Source organism: Lactuca virosa, chromosome 3 (genome assembly GCF_052849685.1).
Source record: "Lactuca virosa cultivar CGN04683 chromosome 3, Lactuca_virosa_CGN04683_v6, whole genome shotgun sequence".
NCBI classification, from domain to species: Eukaryota; Viridiplantae; Streptophyta; class Magnoliopsida; order Asterales; family Asteraceae; genus Lactuca; species Lactuca virosa.
In genome coordinates, this window is record NC_136428.1 from 293,006,170 (window position 1) to 293,024,324 (window position 18,155).

The following is an 18,155-nucleotide window of genomic DNA, read 5'->3' on the forward strand; positions in this document are numbered from 1 at the left end:
TGAGGAACTTCATCGGGGATCTCGGAGTTGTTCCAACCATCCAGGAGCCTATGGAACTCTTCTGCGATAATGAAGGAGCGTTTGCCTTGACAAAGGAACCGAGAGATCATGGTAAGACCAGACATATCGACAGAAAGTACCATTTCATTAGACATAGAGTTGAAGAAGGTCATCTTATAGTAAAGAGGGTGTCATCTGAAGATAACCCAGCAGATCCCCTCACAAAGGGTCTGAGTAGGGCTAAGCATATTCAGCATGCTCGGAGCATAGGACTGAAAGATGATATTAGTTTTAGTAGTTAGATTAGTTTTTGAAACTTGTAACAAAGTAAATGTAATTGACTTTTGGTGATTAAATAATAAAGTATTATTTATAAGTTTGGCTACTACCTTTTGTCAATTGTTTATTACTGTGTTTCATATTTTGCATGTTTTACTTCCTGAATAATGAGATTATTCAAACTCCACAGTCGCTCGTACTCTTGGAAGTAAGTAGTGAATTAAGACTGTCATGAATTGGATTGCAGATTGTCTAGGGATAGACATGGCAATAGAATTGCTGCAATGTTCATGAGTACTCAGAAATTGAGATTTGAGTATTGGATAAACCCACGCTCAGAGTATTACTTCATGGAATTCATCACGAGTAATACTGAGACGATAATATCTTATAATCTTGAAACGAAGATATATGAGTTGTAATTTACAAGTCGGTTGTGCATTGGTGATACGAAAACGCATCAGTAACTTGGTGTTATAAAACGTATTGTCATGCATAATTTGATGAGTAAAAGATACAAGCATATGAGTCAACGTTTATTCGTTCCTTTTGCCCTAACAGGAAAAGCGATATCTGTGGGCCCCTCGATGATTTGGTGTTGACTTATGTGCTGGGCCCAGCCAGGACTAAATTGATGTGTTCGATTAGAAGTCCTACATCATCACAAATCAGGAATCGGGAAACATAGATTTTGGACAAACAGATTGATTACATTCCATGTCTTTTGTCTGGGGATATCAAGCAGAACGAAGGGTTATATGATCGCTTATCTTAGGACACGTAACTGACTGGGTCAGAGTTCGGCAGCAGCTTTTGGAAGCTACAATTTGCTGGTCAAATTTAGAAGGCATACTAGCAATTATAGTTACAGACTTATCCAAGTGGGAGACTGTTGGATTAGGTGTCTAAGCCCATAACTATAATTGGTATGTACTTGAATTGACAGCAGCACAGTCCTTTTGGGTTGCCCTCAACCTAGCAACTGGACAAGGAAATTATGAAAGGAGAGATATTAATTTATAAGATTAATAAATTAATATATATATATAAATGATTTATTAATATGTTAATGGATTAATATATTAATTAGAAATCATTATGTTTAATTAATTGTTAGCCAGAAATTAATCAGATTTGATTTTGGGGTTAAAAGAATTAATTATAAGGTGCAGGGACTAGTTTGCAATTATCTAATAGTTGAGTGGAAGGCTCTAGAACCCCCTTGGAAGAGGGTGGACGAAATCTTTAGGGGAAACCCTAATAATTTCGTCCATAGGGGCTTGGATAAGGCCCTTGGGTTTGCTTAGGCCCTAAGCAAAGGATAACTAGGGTTTCCCTTAAACCCTAGATCCCTCAGCTATATAAGGAGCCTCCTGGTTCATGTTTTTGGTACTCTTTCTTTGGAAGAAACCCTAAGGCCGAGATTTTGCATACTCCCTCCTCTCTCTCTTCTTCTACTTTCCTTCTTGCTAGTTTGGGTGTGATTCCATTAGAGGCATTACACTTGTGGTGCTAAAGCTTCCAAGAAGATCAAGATCAAGATCAAGGGAATATCAATTGTTTGCTATAACAATTGAAAGGTATGTAAACCCTAAACCCTAGTTTGTTAATTTCAAAATTAGCCTCTCTCCTCTAGGGTTCTTGTTTTGCAATTCAAAGTTGTATGTTCAATAGTTAAAACATAGATCCAAAGTAGGTTGCATGTGAACTTAGGAATTGTTTTTCTAGTTTATTTGTTTTACCTAAAACCCATCAGTGGTATCAGAGCCATTGTTGTTTTAAATTGAATTGCTACAATTGTTGAATTGCAAATTAGGGTTTATAGCTATTAAACCCTAAAGGCCAAATTTTCGATTTCTAGGGTTTTGGATCAAAGGGTTTTTTCGAAAACCCTAGCCTCCAAAGAACCCTAATCGAAATTAGGGTTAGGGTTTTGAAAACCCTAGCCTCCTCCCTTGTAAATTTCGAAATATGCTAGAGGATAACTAGGGTTTCTTGTTTTTTGGATAATTGTTACTTAATTAGATTAATTGGATAATTATCCTTACCCTATTTTTCGAAATTAGAGGGATAAGGATTAGGATTAAATTAATTGATTAATTTAAATTAGATAATCCTTACAAGATTTAATAATTTGATTAATAGTTAATTAATAGATAAATATTAAATCAAGTGAATTGGTTTATTTAAATTTGAATTTAACAGCTTAAATTTCGAAATTTATATAAACCCTTGAAGTTTTAAAAAGTTTTAAAACACACCTTATATATATATTATAATTAAAGGTTTAATATTATATGTATAAGAATATGGTCAGTCAAATCGCTAGTATGCCTCATTCACGAAGCTAATCTATAAGGGGGGTATAAGGAAACTGCCTATAAAATGGTAGTTGAATGGGTGTCCACTCTCACCCACCGCTTCCTTGATTAGTGGAGGGTCGTTAGCAGAACGGATTTGATAGGACAACTACTTCTCATTAAAAGTATAATGATATTAAAGAAAGTACTAGAACATTATTTTCAAAATCCCAACTCTAGTTACTTTAGGAAAAATATGAAAAGTATGCTAATCCATGAAATTGCACATTATGCTTTATTGGTCGTTAGTGGAGCGTGTGTGGTTAACCAGCACACTAAAAGGCACTAATAAAGAGTAGCAATGGGTATCTCATAATTGTCATTTTGATGGAGCATGTGTGGTTTACCAGCACATCAATAGTTAATGATAAAGACAATGAGGTTACCAAGCACATTTGCATGGTTATTCACATCTTGTTTGTGATCCTCGGCATCCCAGTCACAAATAGAAGAGCATAATCTGAGATTAAAACATGCCATTGAATAGTTTCAATGTATCTCAAAATAATTAGGAATTTCACTTCGTTTGTTTCGTCTAATGGTGGAATTGGTGAATCGTCATTCACCTACCTTTATGAAATTTGCACTTGGATCTCGGCATCCCATTTCTAAGTTGTGAATCTTCATAGTTGGATCCTAACCTTGATACTATATCTTTGGGTTATTCTATTAAGGTATCTTGAAATCTAACTAAAACTTTCTTTCTTTTCAGATGTCTACTCCTGGAAACACTTCTGCTTCGTCCTCCTCCAACCAAAACTTCTCTTTGCTCAATATATGCTCCAAAGTCGTTATGGATGGCTCAAACTATAACGATTGGATGCGCAACATCAAGATGGCTCTTCGCTTCGAGAACAAAGAATATGTTCTTGAAAAGGAGCTCAAAGAGCTTGATGAGAATGAAGCTACTCCTGAAGATCTTGCTGCCTACAAGAAACATTACGATGATGCTACCAAAGTGGCATGCATCATGGTGGCAACTATGTCCCCAGAACTACAGAGGTACTATGAGGACTACTGGCCTTTCGAGATGAACAAGGACCTTATGGAAAAGTACCATAAGCGAGCTCGTCAAGAAAAGTTCGAAGTAGTCAAGTCACTCATGGCTTGCAAGATGAAAGATGGGGAGTCAGTTGTGTCACATGTGCAAAGAATGCAACGCTACATAGAGCGTTTGGTCAAGCTCAATATTCACTTTGATGAGGAATTGGCCATTGACATGGTCTTGAACTCACTTCCTGAATGTTATGGTCAGTTTATTCTAACTTACCATTTGAACAATACTGAGCAGACCTTGGCCCAATTGCACAACTTGTTGCAGACAGCTGAGGCAGGGATGAAAGGTAAAAGTATACCCTCCACACCTGCTAGTGCCCCTGTTTTGGCTATTGGACAGGGAAAGGGGAAAAAGAGGAAAGGTCCTCCCAAGCAAAACTGGAAGAGCAAGGCTCAAGCTGGGTCATCTAGTAATGGCCCAAAGGCTAAGCCCAATGGTTCCACTCCCCATGTTTCTGATCCAAAAGAGGCAGTTTGCTTTTACTGCAACCAAAAGGGGCATTGGAAGAGATCTTGCCCACAGTATCTGCAAGATATCAAGGATGGCAAAGTGAAGCCATCTTCGGCAGGTATTTACACTATTTCTGCTAATAACTCATTATCTTCTCGTTCATGGGTCCTTGATACAGGATGTGGTTTTCATATCTGTTCTGATTTGCAGGGTCTAAAGGAAAGTGAGGAGATAGAGCGAGGAAGGATAAACCTGATCATGGGAAACAGAAAGTCTTCACCAGTAACCAAGATCGGAGTTTATCAGCTTCTGCTTAGTAATGATGTTAGATTAGATTTAATAAATTGTTGCTATTCGTCTGAGATGGCGAGAAACATTATTTCATTTCATGCATTGTTCAGACAAGGTTTTACATATTCTTTTAATGATTTGAATGGTTCAATTTCTGTTTATAAGAATGGTGTTTTTATGTTTGAAGCTTTGCCTTGTAATGGCGTGTATGAAACAGTGACTTGTGTTGATAGCCTAGGAAATAGTATACTTAATATTGACTTGTCTAATAGTGTAGACAAGGCATGCTTGTGGCATTGTCGTCTTGGACACATTAACAAGAAACGCATAGCCCAACTCCAAAAGGATGGAGTGTTGGAATCATTTGACCTAAAGTCAGATGATATGTGTGAGTCTTGTCTTTTGGGAAAGATGACAAAATCACCATTCACAGGGTCTTGTGAAAGAGGTGAAGGTCTGTTGGATCTCATACACACGGATGTGTGTGGACCCTTCAGATCAACTACAAGAGATGCTAATCGATTCTATGTGACCTTCACTGACGATTATAGCAGATATGGATATATCTACTTGATCAAGCATAAGTCAGAAACTTTTGAAAAGTTCAAAGAGTTTAAGCATGAAGTCGAAAATCAATTGGGCAGAAAGATAAATATACTTAGATCCGATAGAGGCGGGGAGTATCTTAGTATCGAGTTTAACGACTATCTGAAAGAATGTGGGATAGTCTCACAATTGACTCCTCCTAGGACACCACAGTTAAATGGTGTAGCTGAGAGGCGCAATCGAACCTTGTTAGACATGGTTCGTTCAATGATGAGTCGGGCTTCGCTTCCTATTCACTTCTGGGGGTATGCCTTAGAGACAGCCGCCCACATCCTCAATCTTGTCCCTACAAAGAAGGTTGCCAAAACACCTCACGAAATGTGGACAGGGAAAGTTCCCTCGTTAGCACATATTAAAGTCTGGGGTTGTGAAGCTTTCGTAAGACGAGAGACTCACGACAAGCTAGCAGCTAGAAGTGAGAAATGTGTTTTCATTGGTTACCCAAAGCAGTCTTTTGGATATTTGTTCTACAGGCCTAGTGAGAATGTGGTCTTTGTAGCACGAAGAGGAGTCTTTCTTGAAAGAGAGCTCATATTCAAAGAGGACAGTGGGAGCACTATTGACCTTGAAGAAATTCAAGAGTCAGCCAATGAAGGAACCTTAGATGACACTGGCACTCAACCAGAGGAAACAGTTCCTGTTGAACCAATTGATAACTCATTACCTCTTAGAAGATCCACTAGGGTGAGTGTGCCACCTGAGTTGTATGGTTTTCATATTACTTCAGATGGTGACACATTCATAAGTGACAGAACACTGGTAAACTTAGATGAACCAGTCACTTATAAGGAAGCAATGGCAGGCCCAGAGGCTTCCAAGTGGAAAGAGGCAATGGACAGCGAGATTAAGTCCATGTATGACAACCATGTTTGGAATTTGGTTGATAGTGCACCAGGTCGAGGCAGGTCGAGTTCATAACCCACCGTCGGTTGCCTGGGATACCTCCGGAGAGGCAGGTCGAGTTCAGGATCGACCTAGTCCCTGGTGCGGCTCCGATAGCCAAGGCACCGTATCGGTTGGCTCCTCCTGAGATGCATGAGTTGTCTACACAGCTGCAGGAGCTGTTGGACAAGGGATTCATTAGACCGAGCAGTTCGCCCTGGGGAGCCCCGATTCTGTTTGTAAAGAAGAAGGATGGGTCGCATCGGATGTGTATAGATTATCAGGAGCTGAATAAGGTAACGGTGAAGAACCGTTACCCACTCCCGAGGATCGATGACCTATTTGACCAGCTACAAGGAGCATCTTGTTTCTCCAAGATTGATTTGCGTTCAGGTTATCATCAGATGAGGGTCAGAGAGGAGGATGTACAGAAGACTGCCTTTCGGACGCGTTATGGTCACTATGAGTTCGTGGTGATGCCTTTCAGGCTCACCAATGCTCCTGCCGCGTTCATGGATCTCATGAACCGCGTGTGCAGACCGATGTTGGATCGGTCCGTGATAGTTTTCATTGATGACATTTTGGTTTACTCCAAGAAATAGGAGCAGCATGAGGAGCATCTGCGAGAGGTTCTGGATACTCTGAGGAGGGAGAGCTTGTACGCCAAGTTCTCCAAGTGTGAGTTATGGCTGCGCAAGGTGCAGTTTCTTGGGCACCTTGTCAACCAGAACGAGATTCTAGTCGACCCGGCCAAGGTGGAGGTCGTGATGAGATGGGAGGTTCCGAAGTCTCCATCAGAGATTCAGAGTTTCCTGGGATTAGCCGGCTACTATCGGAGATTCATCCAGGATTTCTCAGAGATAGTCGTACCCTTGACTCAGCTAACGAAGAAGGTCGTAGTCTTTCATTGGGGGCCTGAGCAGCAGGCTGCATTTGAGACATTGAGACAGAGATTGTGCGAGGCGCCAATCTTAGCCCTGCCAGAGGGCATGGAGGATTTTTTCGTATACTGCGATGCGTCCATCTCGGGTTTGGGCGCAGTTTTGATGCAGAGAGGACATGTTATTGCTTACGCTTCGAGGCAGCTGAAGCCTCACGAGGCGAATTATCTGACGCATTATTTGGAGATGGGGGCTGTTGTTTTTGCTCTCAAGATTTGGTGTCATTACCTCTATGGGGTTCGTTGTACCATCTACACGGACCACAAGAGCCTGAGGTATCTCATGGACCAACCGAATCTGAATATGAGGTAGCGTCAGTGGCTTGATGTGGTAAAGGATTATGATTGCGAGATCCTCTACCATCCGGGAAAGGCCAACGTTGTGGCTGACGCGCTTAGCCGCAAGGCAGCGCCGATCAGGGGTATCTGTATGAGGATGATCGTGGTGGCTCCGCTGTTGGAGCGGATCCGAGAGGCCCAACAGGAGGCGATGAAGTAGGAACACCGGAAGAGAGAGCGTATTGTGGGTCAGGTTTCCTCCTTTGAATATGATAGCCGAGGGTTGTTGACCCTTCACCGTAGGGTGTGGGTCCCTTATCATGGAGGTGTGCGTCAAATATTGATGGAGGACGCGCACGAATCTAGGTTTTCTATTCATCCCAGGGCGACGAAGATGTATAGGGATCTTCGTCTGGACCATTGGTGGCCCTGCATGAAGCAGGACATAGCATGGTATGTGGAGCGGTGCTTGACCTGCAGGAAGGTCAAGGCCGAGCACCAGAGGCCACACGGCAAGATACAGTCGCTGGATATTCCCATGTGGAAATGGGAAGATATTACCATGGACTTCATCACCAAACTTCCCAGGACCGCGCGGGGAGTGGATTCCATATGGGTCGTCGTGGACCGGTTGACCTAGAGGGCCCATTTTATATCGATCCAGGAGAGTATATCGGCCGAGAAGCTGGCCGACATTTACATTCGAGAGGTGGTGGCTCGGCATTGAGTGCCAGTCTCCGTGATTTCCGACAGGGATGTGCGGTTTACTTCCAGGTTCTGGAAGAAGTTCCACGACGAGTTGGGTACTCGTCTGCACTTTATCACCGCATTTCACCCGCAGACGGATGGTCAGAGCGAGCGGACCATCCAGACTTTGGAAGATATGTTGCGGGCGTGTGTGCTAGATTTCGTTGGTAACTGGGATACTTACCTCCCATTGGCTGAATTCTCCTACAACAATAGCTACCACGCGAGTATCGATCGTCCTCCCTTTGAGATGTTATATGGAAGGAAGTGCAGGACCCCGATATGTTGGGGTGAGGTTGGCCAGAGGGTCATGGGGTGCACCGAAGTGGTGCTCAAGACGACAGAAAAAATTCAGCAGGTCAGGAGCAGGCTTCAGACTGCACAGAGTCGGCAGAAAAGCTATGCCGACAAGCGTCGTTCAGACCTGGAGTTTCAGGTCGGGGATATGGTTCTCCTGAAGGTGTCGCCTTGGAAAGGTGTCATCCGATTTAGGAAGCGAGGCAAGCTGGGCCCCAGGTATATCGGGCCTTTCAGGGTTTTGGCCCGGGTGGGCAAGGTCGCATATCGGCTGGATTTACCAGCGGAACTCAGTCAGATCCACAGCACTTTCCATGTCTCCCAGCTGCGAAGGTGTCTGGTGGACGACTCGGCAGTGGTGCCCCTGGAGGATATACAGGTTGATGGCAGCCTGAACTACATTGAGCGGCCTGCGGCTATCCTCGACCGGAAGTCGAAGGATCTGAGGAACAAGAAGGTCGAGTTGGTGAAGGTGCAATGGCAGCACCGGAAGGGCTCGGAGTGGACGTGGGAACTAGTGGACGAGATGATGGAGCATTATCCAGAGCTTTTTCAGGACCGAGCAGCAGACTTCGAGGACGAAGTCTAAGATAAGTGGGGGAGATTTGTAGCAACCGGTTCCTGGTATGAATTTCATTCAAGTATTATTCATTTTTTTGCCTAGAACTCGGCGAGTTGATGGCCAACTCGACGAGTAGGAGCGACTTGGACCCGAGAGTTTAATGACCTACTCGACGAGTCGGCAGCCAGACTCGACGAGTAGGCCCTGACTGGACAAAACCCTAATTTTAGGGATTGCACCCTATTTAAGCATCTCATTCAGCCTCCCTTCGTCCCTATTGCTCTCAGAACTCTCCATATCAAACCCTAATCGTTTGTGTAAAGATCTAAGGCCTTTGTGGTGGTTTTTGGTGATTTTGGAACATAAGAAGGAAGAGAAAGGCTTGAGGAATCAAGAGGAGGCCAGAGGAGTTCGAGTTTGTGCACCATCTGCAGTTCTTTAGAGGTATAAAGCTGATACCTTGCTCTTTCATGTTTTAGATCCCTTTTTGGGGTGATTTAGGGATTTTAGGAGTCATTCTTGGTGACCAACCATGAGTGCAAGCATGGTTGGGGGCTAAGACTTCAGATCCAAGGTCTCTGAGGGGTTACAAGGCAGAAAAGGACTGATTTTGGAGCCTTAAAGAGCCCCATGCACCTTAAGAGTCTCATTTAGGGCCATTTGAGCTCATAGTCCCATGCATGCACGTAAAGTTTGTAACTTTACATGCTAGATCGAACCTAGAAGCCTAGATCTATCTTTTGGTCAAGTGTTGCACGTCAGAAATCAAGAAATAAGACTTGGTCGTTCTCGACTCGGCGAGTCCATGGCTTGACTTCCCTTTTCTGTTATGGTTCGAAGGAACCAGTGAGTGTTAGAGTGGTCTTAGAGGGGTCCGGGGGAATGACCCAACGCATTGGACTTAGCCATAGTCCTGGGGATCATAGGACTCGGCGAGTGTATGAACAGACTCGGCGAGTCCAAGGCAATCTCCCAACATTCGAAGATGAACTCGACGAGTTGTTCATACAACTCGGCGAGTCAAGGGCAGACTTGTTCATATGATGGGGATGAACTCGACGAGTTGTTCATACAACTCGGCGAGTCGGATAAAGGTTCATTCGAGGATGTTTTAGAAGGAGAACTCGTCGAGTCGTTGCTAAACTCGACGAGTAGGGGCTTGAGGAAGGTCAAATGAAGGGATAGGGACTCGACGAGTTGGCGGCCCAACTCGACGAGTCAAGTCAACTGGAGGTTGACTTTGACTTTGACTTTGACTTGGTCAGGAGTAAAATAGTCATTTTACCCTAAGAGTAGTTATCAGTGTCTAATTAAGTGGTTTATGAATTTATAGCTGGAGGATCACCGGAGCAGCAGTCAGACATCTGCCGATTAGCTTTTCAGCAGTCAGCCTTGCGAGGTGAGTTACCTTCCAGTAGCGGTGGGTCTACGGCCACAATGTCGGCCCACCAGTAGGAGTTGTATGTTAGATGATGGTCTTTGTGATATCATCTAGGTTTGCTACTACCTGATATGTTATATGCTGGCATGATATGTTATATGTGATAGTAGTAGAGTTCGGTTGTTAGGACCGAAGAATAGGTCAGGCACCCCAGTTATGTCCGACAGTATGTGATGATATGTTTATATGCTGGCATGATATGATATACGTGGTCGCGGTAGTAGGAGGGGAATAGTCCCCGAGGTTCGGTTGTTAGGACCGAAGGGTAGGTCAGCACCCCAGAACGGCATGACACGGGTAGGTCAGCACCCCAGAAAGGCTTGACGGGTAGGTCGGCACCCCAGAATTGCTCGGAAGTATGTATGCTATGTGATTGCATGGTATGTGGTACGATGGGGGAACTCACTAAGCTTCGTGCTTACAGTTTTCAGTTTTGTTTCAGGTACCTCTTCAGCGAAGGGGAAGGAGCCGGCGCGGTAGCTGATGAATCGTGGAATCAAGTATTAATCAAAATCAGAGTTAAACGAATGCAGATTGAACAAATGATGTAAATAAGATCTGGTTTCTGCTCATTTATGCTTTCAACTTTTTACAAAGAAAATAGACAGGTTCTGTAAATGACTCTTATCTAACGCTAGTAAAGTTCCATATTTATAGGAACAGTGAAAGCATACAAAAAATATTAAGGCATTGACAATTAAGCTTCGTACGAAATACACCTCAGTCAATAAACTTAACAAAACATACGAAGGGTAAAACAAACTTCGACATATTACAATATAATTCGACCCTAACAATCTCCCCCTTTGTAATAATGTCGACCTTCGTCAGTTCAAGAGTATATGTATAGCATACAACATAACCCTTCGAATCTCAGTGTACCATGAGATTATTTTCTTCAGTTCCTTCTTATCTCATTCGTTATTCTTCTTGCAGCTATTCATACGAACAATGAAATTTGTATACTGGGATGTTGTATATATTTCCACTTCGGAAGCTTGAAAGAAGCCTTCCCATTTTTATCTTTCCCAACAAATACCATACCAAATGGCTTCAAACAAATTTCTCCGTCAGCATACTTCTTCAACTCAGGTTGAGTTAAAGGAAGTTCCATTGGCACTTTTACAGTCAATCCCTTTGCTGTAGCTAACTCAACATCAGTAAGTGCTAAACACTCATAATAGTTGTCAATGAAAATCTTGATGTGAGCCAACCCAAGTCGAAAAACTTCAGGATCAGTTTCTCGAAGATATGAAGCATCTTTATCCTTTAGCAACAATGCAACTTGTATTAGATCATACAAGTTCATTAAAGGAAAATCAGCTACTGAAAAATCACAAACTTGCCCATTCGCCCTTGAAACAATAAAGCGAAGATTCTGTATCATATTTTCGAACAACACATCTCGCTTTATGCTTATCACCTTCATTATCTTCACCAGTGACCAAATCTCCTCTGGAATCTTTCCAAGTACAGCATGAAATCTGATCTTCATGTAAGTGTACTCATCATCATTATCAAATTTTTCAGCTATTTTGTACTGAGCCATAATGAACATCATCTCATTGATGGGAAAATCCAATTGACTCATATCTGTGTTGAGAACAACATAGCTTTTCTTTGGCTTCTTTTCGAAAGCATACATATAGTTATATGGAAATTTCGACTCTATTGTTTCATAATTGTAATGCTTTGAAGGATCACCCTTGTTCATCCCAGGTGGATCATTGGCACGAAGACGCATAATGCTTTGTACAATTCGGAGCTTTTCAACCTCAGCCTCTGCTTCAACTTTCTTTTCTTCCTTTGATTTTTCGACCATAACCGTTTTGCCTTTGTCTTTTACAGAGAAATTATCAACCCGCTCCTTAGGCTTCGAACTGCTGCCACCTTCCCCAATCACAATTCCTTTGGAAATTGGTCTTGAAATTGGCTTCGTTGATATTGGCATTGTTGTCACAACAGTCGAAATGACTGGCTCAGCAGTTGACACGGTTGGTTTTGTTATTGGAATCTTCGAAGAAACCACCTTTCCAACAACCTTTGCATCTGCATGCAAATCTTCACCACTAGCCTTCGTACCACCAACCTCCTTTTCTCCGCCTTGCACCCCTGTAAAAACAGGTGGGGCATTCGTTGGAAGAAGGCTAGAAATGTGAGAAAGAGGAGCAAGTTGTTTGTGTAGAATAGCTTCAAAATGAACGAACTTTTGAGACAAAACATCCGGAGTGATCAACGGAGATGAAACTGATTTAACAGTTAAATCTTTGAGCTCCTTCAGCAGATTGAGCACTTCCACAAAGCTTTGATTTTCCGTTGTCGACAATTGAGTATGTTGAGGACTCAAATCTTCGTACAACTTGACATATTTGGTAAGAGCATCAGAAATAATGTCAACTTTCTGATTAATCGAAGCATAATCCCGTTGCACAATTGAGATTTCCTTTTGCATATCCTGTCGAAGCTCTTGAATTTGCAAATTCACATCTTCCCTCACCTTCTTGACATCTTGAACGAATAACACATGTCGTTCTTTTACCAAATACTTGAATTCTTTCACCTACCCTCTAAACATCGAAGTGAGAGAATTTACCCTTAATTCATCATTCTGATCATTGTGACCAATCTTCTCCAAGAGTCGAATCTCTGAATCTCGGACCATTCCAGAGACTTTACTCACCACCTTTGCTTCGAAAGTTTTCAGCAGACTATCAACTTCCATATTTGTAACAGACGAATTACTCCCCAAATCTGCTTGAGATTGAAGAATAGAATTTAATTTCTGGTTGAGAATCTTGAATTGTTTCATTGTCATCAACATATGATCAGGGAAGTGATCTTCTTCATCATCAAACTGTAAATCGTCAAACGCACCTCCAAAACCTTCATTGTCAGTATCAGTTTCACCAACAGGTGAAATTTTAATAGGCGAATCAATTTTGGGTGAATCAGTGGATTGAGATGGAAAAAGAGTAGTAAAGGGTTGATGAAGAATGTTTTCAAAGGTTGGGGAACTGATATTATTCGGAATAATAAAAGGAGGTAAGGACACGAAAGTATTAGGTATTGAAGATACAGGAATACCTTGAGAAGTAGCCTCAACTTCTTTGTTCAACTCTCCCTCACCCATGTTGACATTTACATCCGTATCAGATACGTGTGTAAAAATGCCTGAAGTTTGAACCTCCTCAGTATTTGATTTAGTTAACAAAACTTCGGGTGGGATGACAATAGTCTGCTCAGGAGTAGATACAGATTGAGAAACAATTGGTTCTGGAGTGTCAGGAACTACTTATTCTTCAGAAGACTCCTTTTGGATAACCAACCTGCGTTGCCGTTTCTTCTTCTTTGAAATGTGTTTGGCCATATCTTCAGCTCTACGTTTCTTGGACAGAGGCGAAACTGGAGCTGGAACCTCTCGAAAAATGACTCCTTGATGAGAGAGTTGTGGTTTACGAACATTAGAAGGAGAAGATTTTAACACACCATCAGAAGATTTTCGTGAACCCCTAGTCCGTTTCTTCAATCATCAAAAAACACCAGATTTTGAAGGAATTTTCTCTGCCACTACTGTATCATCAACACCTTCCACTGGTTTGATGACAACAGTCGAAACATTCACTTCATCTGTCTCAGGCTTCTTTGGAGACTTCGTGGATTCGTGCACAATCTTCTCAGGAGACTTCTTTGATTCGTGCACTGGCTTCTCTGGTGTAGCCTTTGCATCCTTTTTAGAACGTTTAGACTTCTTGGAAGGACCAGCTTCTTCTTTCGACAACAATTTTCCAGTCTCAACATCTGGATTGATAGTTTTCAAATATTCAACCAACACCGAATTCGTTGGCTCAACCCTCTTTAACATTGCATCAGGAATCCGAGCAATGTGTGTGAATACTTCCATATCATCCGAAACTTCCTTAGGGAATTGATACTTCAAAAACTCAGCCTTTTCTTCATCAGCAGGAACAGCAATTTCTTCTTTTTCATAGAAATAACCAAGTATTAAGCTCCAATACCTATCACACGAAATGCCTTGAACCACATTCGTGTTTTCAACACTCTTTTGGAATTCCTTCCATAGTTGTGTAGAATAATTGACAGAAAGATCATAGTACAATCCTGCCACCGTCGCATAAACCTCCATGCGACCTTTGTCTAAGCCAACACTTCGACCTGTTAAGCATCGAAGAAAAATTCCAAACAAGAAATTCCACACAGTTGGCAGTGCTGACTTCTTGAAATCACTAATCTTTGTGAGTGGGGGTTGATGACCGATCTCATTAAACATCTGACAAAAGATTTTCTTGGACAAACGAATTTTCTTGTCATTCACCAGTTGAAAGGTGATGATATCCATTACTTTGATATAAGTAGCAGTGGATCCTTCCTGAGAAATCCATGAGAGAGGAACTGCGAATGAATTGAACATCGCCTTTGAAAGAACAAAACTCTTCAATGCGACAATTAGCATATTCAATTCTTCTGGATACAGAGATACATCCCCTTCCACTTGATAATTAGTGCTTTGAATCTTCATGAACGGTTGAGAAGTGATGTCTTCAGTTGTTCGAGAAGTAGAATCAACGCCAGCCATGATTAGGGTTTAGAAGCTTTGAAGAACAGAGAGAATTTGGGTATTTGAGTTCTTTTGTGTGCGTAAAAAGATAAAGAACCCGTAAATGCCCTTTTTATATGTAAACCTTAATTTGAATTGAACGCGGGATAGGCATTAATTGAGGTCTGACGTGGCACCTTAAAAGTCACACCAGTCTGCCAATAAAGTTGTCATGCGTCAAAAAGTAACTGTCACATCACCTTGAAACCAGGAAACGTCTCCTCACACAGTCTGTTCGTGTCACCTCAAGGAATAGTAACCGTCATCAACCTTCCGATGGAGGATAAGCTCTTTCGTCTTTGGGTTTAGAGACGAAGTCATTTGCTAGACTGTCGAAATCATCAGCCTGAGTTGGTAGTCTTCAGAACCTCAAGGATTTCGTGTGTGCTGTGTGCCAAAGAAAAGATAAGAAACAAATTAACGAAAATTTGGATCTGTGATGTCAAAAATTTCGACACAAAAGCAGAGAAACCACGGGCAAAGGTTACTTCATTAATTATCAAGAGAGATAATCAACTGTTTGTATATGTTCCCGTGAATTACAATCGAATACTTGTAGATAAGTATCGAAGGGCTTCTTTTGTTAGGCTTATTGGGTGGTTTAAAATTTCGTTACATATCATCCTAAACATAAGGTGAGTAATTGTAACAGAAATTACTTGTTTGACCAGTGTAGTTAGTGACAAGTATGCTTTGAAATATGTTGATAGTAACTTTGAAAGCACATGAAACTCATACAGAAATCATATTCAAAAAAAATTTGTTCTGGACCCTGTTGGGTAACAAACATCGTGGGTTTCGATAGTTTTATCAAGATCACGCATAAGAAGAGAATATGATTTTGAGTTTCGAAAAATGGTACTGAAACAAATGTTTCGTCAAATCTGGAACATAGTTCCCATTCAATTCCTTATTAAGATATGAAGTTGGGTTTCACTTTCATCACGGCCTCATGATGTCAGATGAGTAACACATAATTTTGATATATCTAAATCTTGATGGGTTGAATCAAAGATCTCTTGGATATATGTCTTCGTGTGTGCAAGTGTAAGAAATTTTGTGATGAAAAAGAGTGGTTATGAAGAATGAATTGTACCTCTGTTATTTTCGGACAAAACATATAACTCTTAACTCATGTGAGAAGAGTAAGGTAGCTCAATTGACTAATGTGAATATAAGCCTGACTTGGGAAGAAATTTTCGTATGAAAAATTTCATTAAGGCTTTCGTAAACACACATTGAGTCTACAGAGGCTTGGGTCAACATGCTGCAGCATGCTTCTAAGGACAACCTAACTAGTACATAGTTGACGAAAGTTTACCGTCCCATAGAAACATAAGCATGACCCTTAAAAAGATATTCGTGTTATCTGCACAATGAAAAAAAAACAAAGAGAATAACAAAAATCTTTTTGATATTTTTGATTTTTCTATAAAAATATTTTTGAGTTTTTGTGAATTTTTCGAAAAATGAAACAATTAACAAAAGAAAATCTTTTTGGAGTTTTTGATTTTTCGAAAAGATAACAACAAAACGAAAATAAAATCTTTTTGGAGTTTTTGATTTTTCGAAAAGAAAACTAAGATTCAAACTTACGAAAAACATTTTTACAAACAAACGAAAATTTGTAAACAAACTACAATTCGCCATTCTTACGAAAATTTGACAAACTAACGAAAATTGGACAACCTTACAAAAATTTGACAAACAAACGAAAATTTTGTACCGCACAACCAACATGCAAATTATCGAATTCGAAGCGTGTCGAAGCGTTGACTATGAACAGTAACCGCTGAATGGCATCTTATGGCCTCTGAATCGACACATTTGTATAACACACATTTGCTATACATTCGAAATCCGTCCTGGAACTGAACTTGCTTCAATCATTCCCAAACCTATCAAAATTCGAACAAATGATTTTTCATCCAAAGCTTTTGTAAAAATATCAGCAAGCTGATCAGTTGTTTTTACAAAATGAACTTCAATGTTTCCATCTTCCACGTGATCTTTGATAAAGTGATAACGAAGAGCTATATGTTTTGTTTTCGAATGTTGTACTGAATTATGACAAATGCGTATAGCACTTTGAGAATCACAGTACAATGGAATCTTTTTCATATTCACAGCATAATCTCTCAACTAAATTTGAATCCAAATAATTTGTGATGTACAAGTAGCAGCTGCTACATATTCGGCTTCAGCAGTAGAGATCGAAACACACGTTTGCTTCTTCGACTGCCAACTAACCAACTTTTCATCCAAAAATTGACAACCACCACTAGTACTTTTTCGATCCAATGTACACCCTCCTAGATCTGCATCTGAAAATGCCTGAATGAAAAATCCTGTTTTCGAAGGATACCACAATCCTAACGAAATTGTTCCCTTGAGATAACGAAAGATATTCTTCATAGCTGTTAAATGTGGTTCTCGAGGATTTGCTTGATATCTAGCACAATTACATACGGAAAACATGATATCAGGTCTACTTGCAGTAAGATAAAACAATGAACCTATCATGCTCCTGTATAAGTAAGATCAACCGCAGGCGATTCTAACGAAGGTGTTAGCCTTGTGCCAATTGCCATTGGTACTCTTAACTTCGTGCTATTTGTCATTCCAAACTTTTCGAGCAAATTCCTTGTATATTTCTCTTGATTGATGAATATGCCTTCTCTGTTTTGACATATGTTTAAGCCAAGAAAATTATTGATTTTACCCATCATGCACATTTCGAATTGGCTTTTCATCAAGCTTTCGAATTCTCTAGACAAAGCAGGGTCAGTAGAGCCAAAAATAATATCGTCAACATAAATTTGAACAAGCATCATATGACACCCAACTTTCTTTCGAAATAATGTGGGGTCAACTGATCCTTGCTTAAATTTCGACTGTTTTAAGAAACTGGTAAGAGTTGCATACCATGCTCTTGGTGCTTGTTTTAACCCATATACAACTTTATCTAAAATATATACATGATCAGGATGCATTTGATTTACGAAACCTGGAGGTTGTTCTACGTAAACAATTTCTTCAAGTTCTCCATTGAGAAAGGCACATTTCACATCCATTTGATAGACATCAAAATCCTTATGAGCTGCATATGCTAAGAATATTCAAACAGCCTCGAGTCTTGCAACAGGGGCAAAGGTTTCTTCATAATCAATTCCTTCTTGTTGCGAATATCCTTTTACAACTAAACGTGCTTCATTTCGTACAATATTTCCATCTTTGTCGGTTTTGTTTTTGAAAATCCATTTTAACCCGACAATTGAAACATTTTCAGGTTTATGAATTAATCTCCAAACCTTGTTTCTTTCAAATTCAGCCAGTTCTGATTGCATTG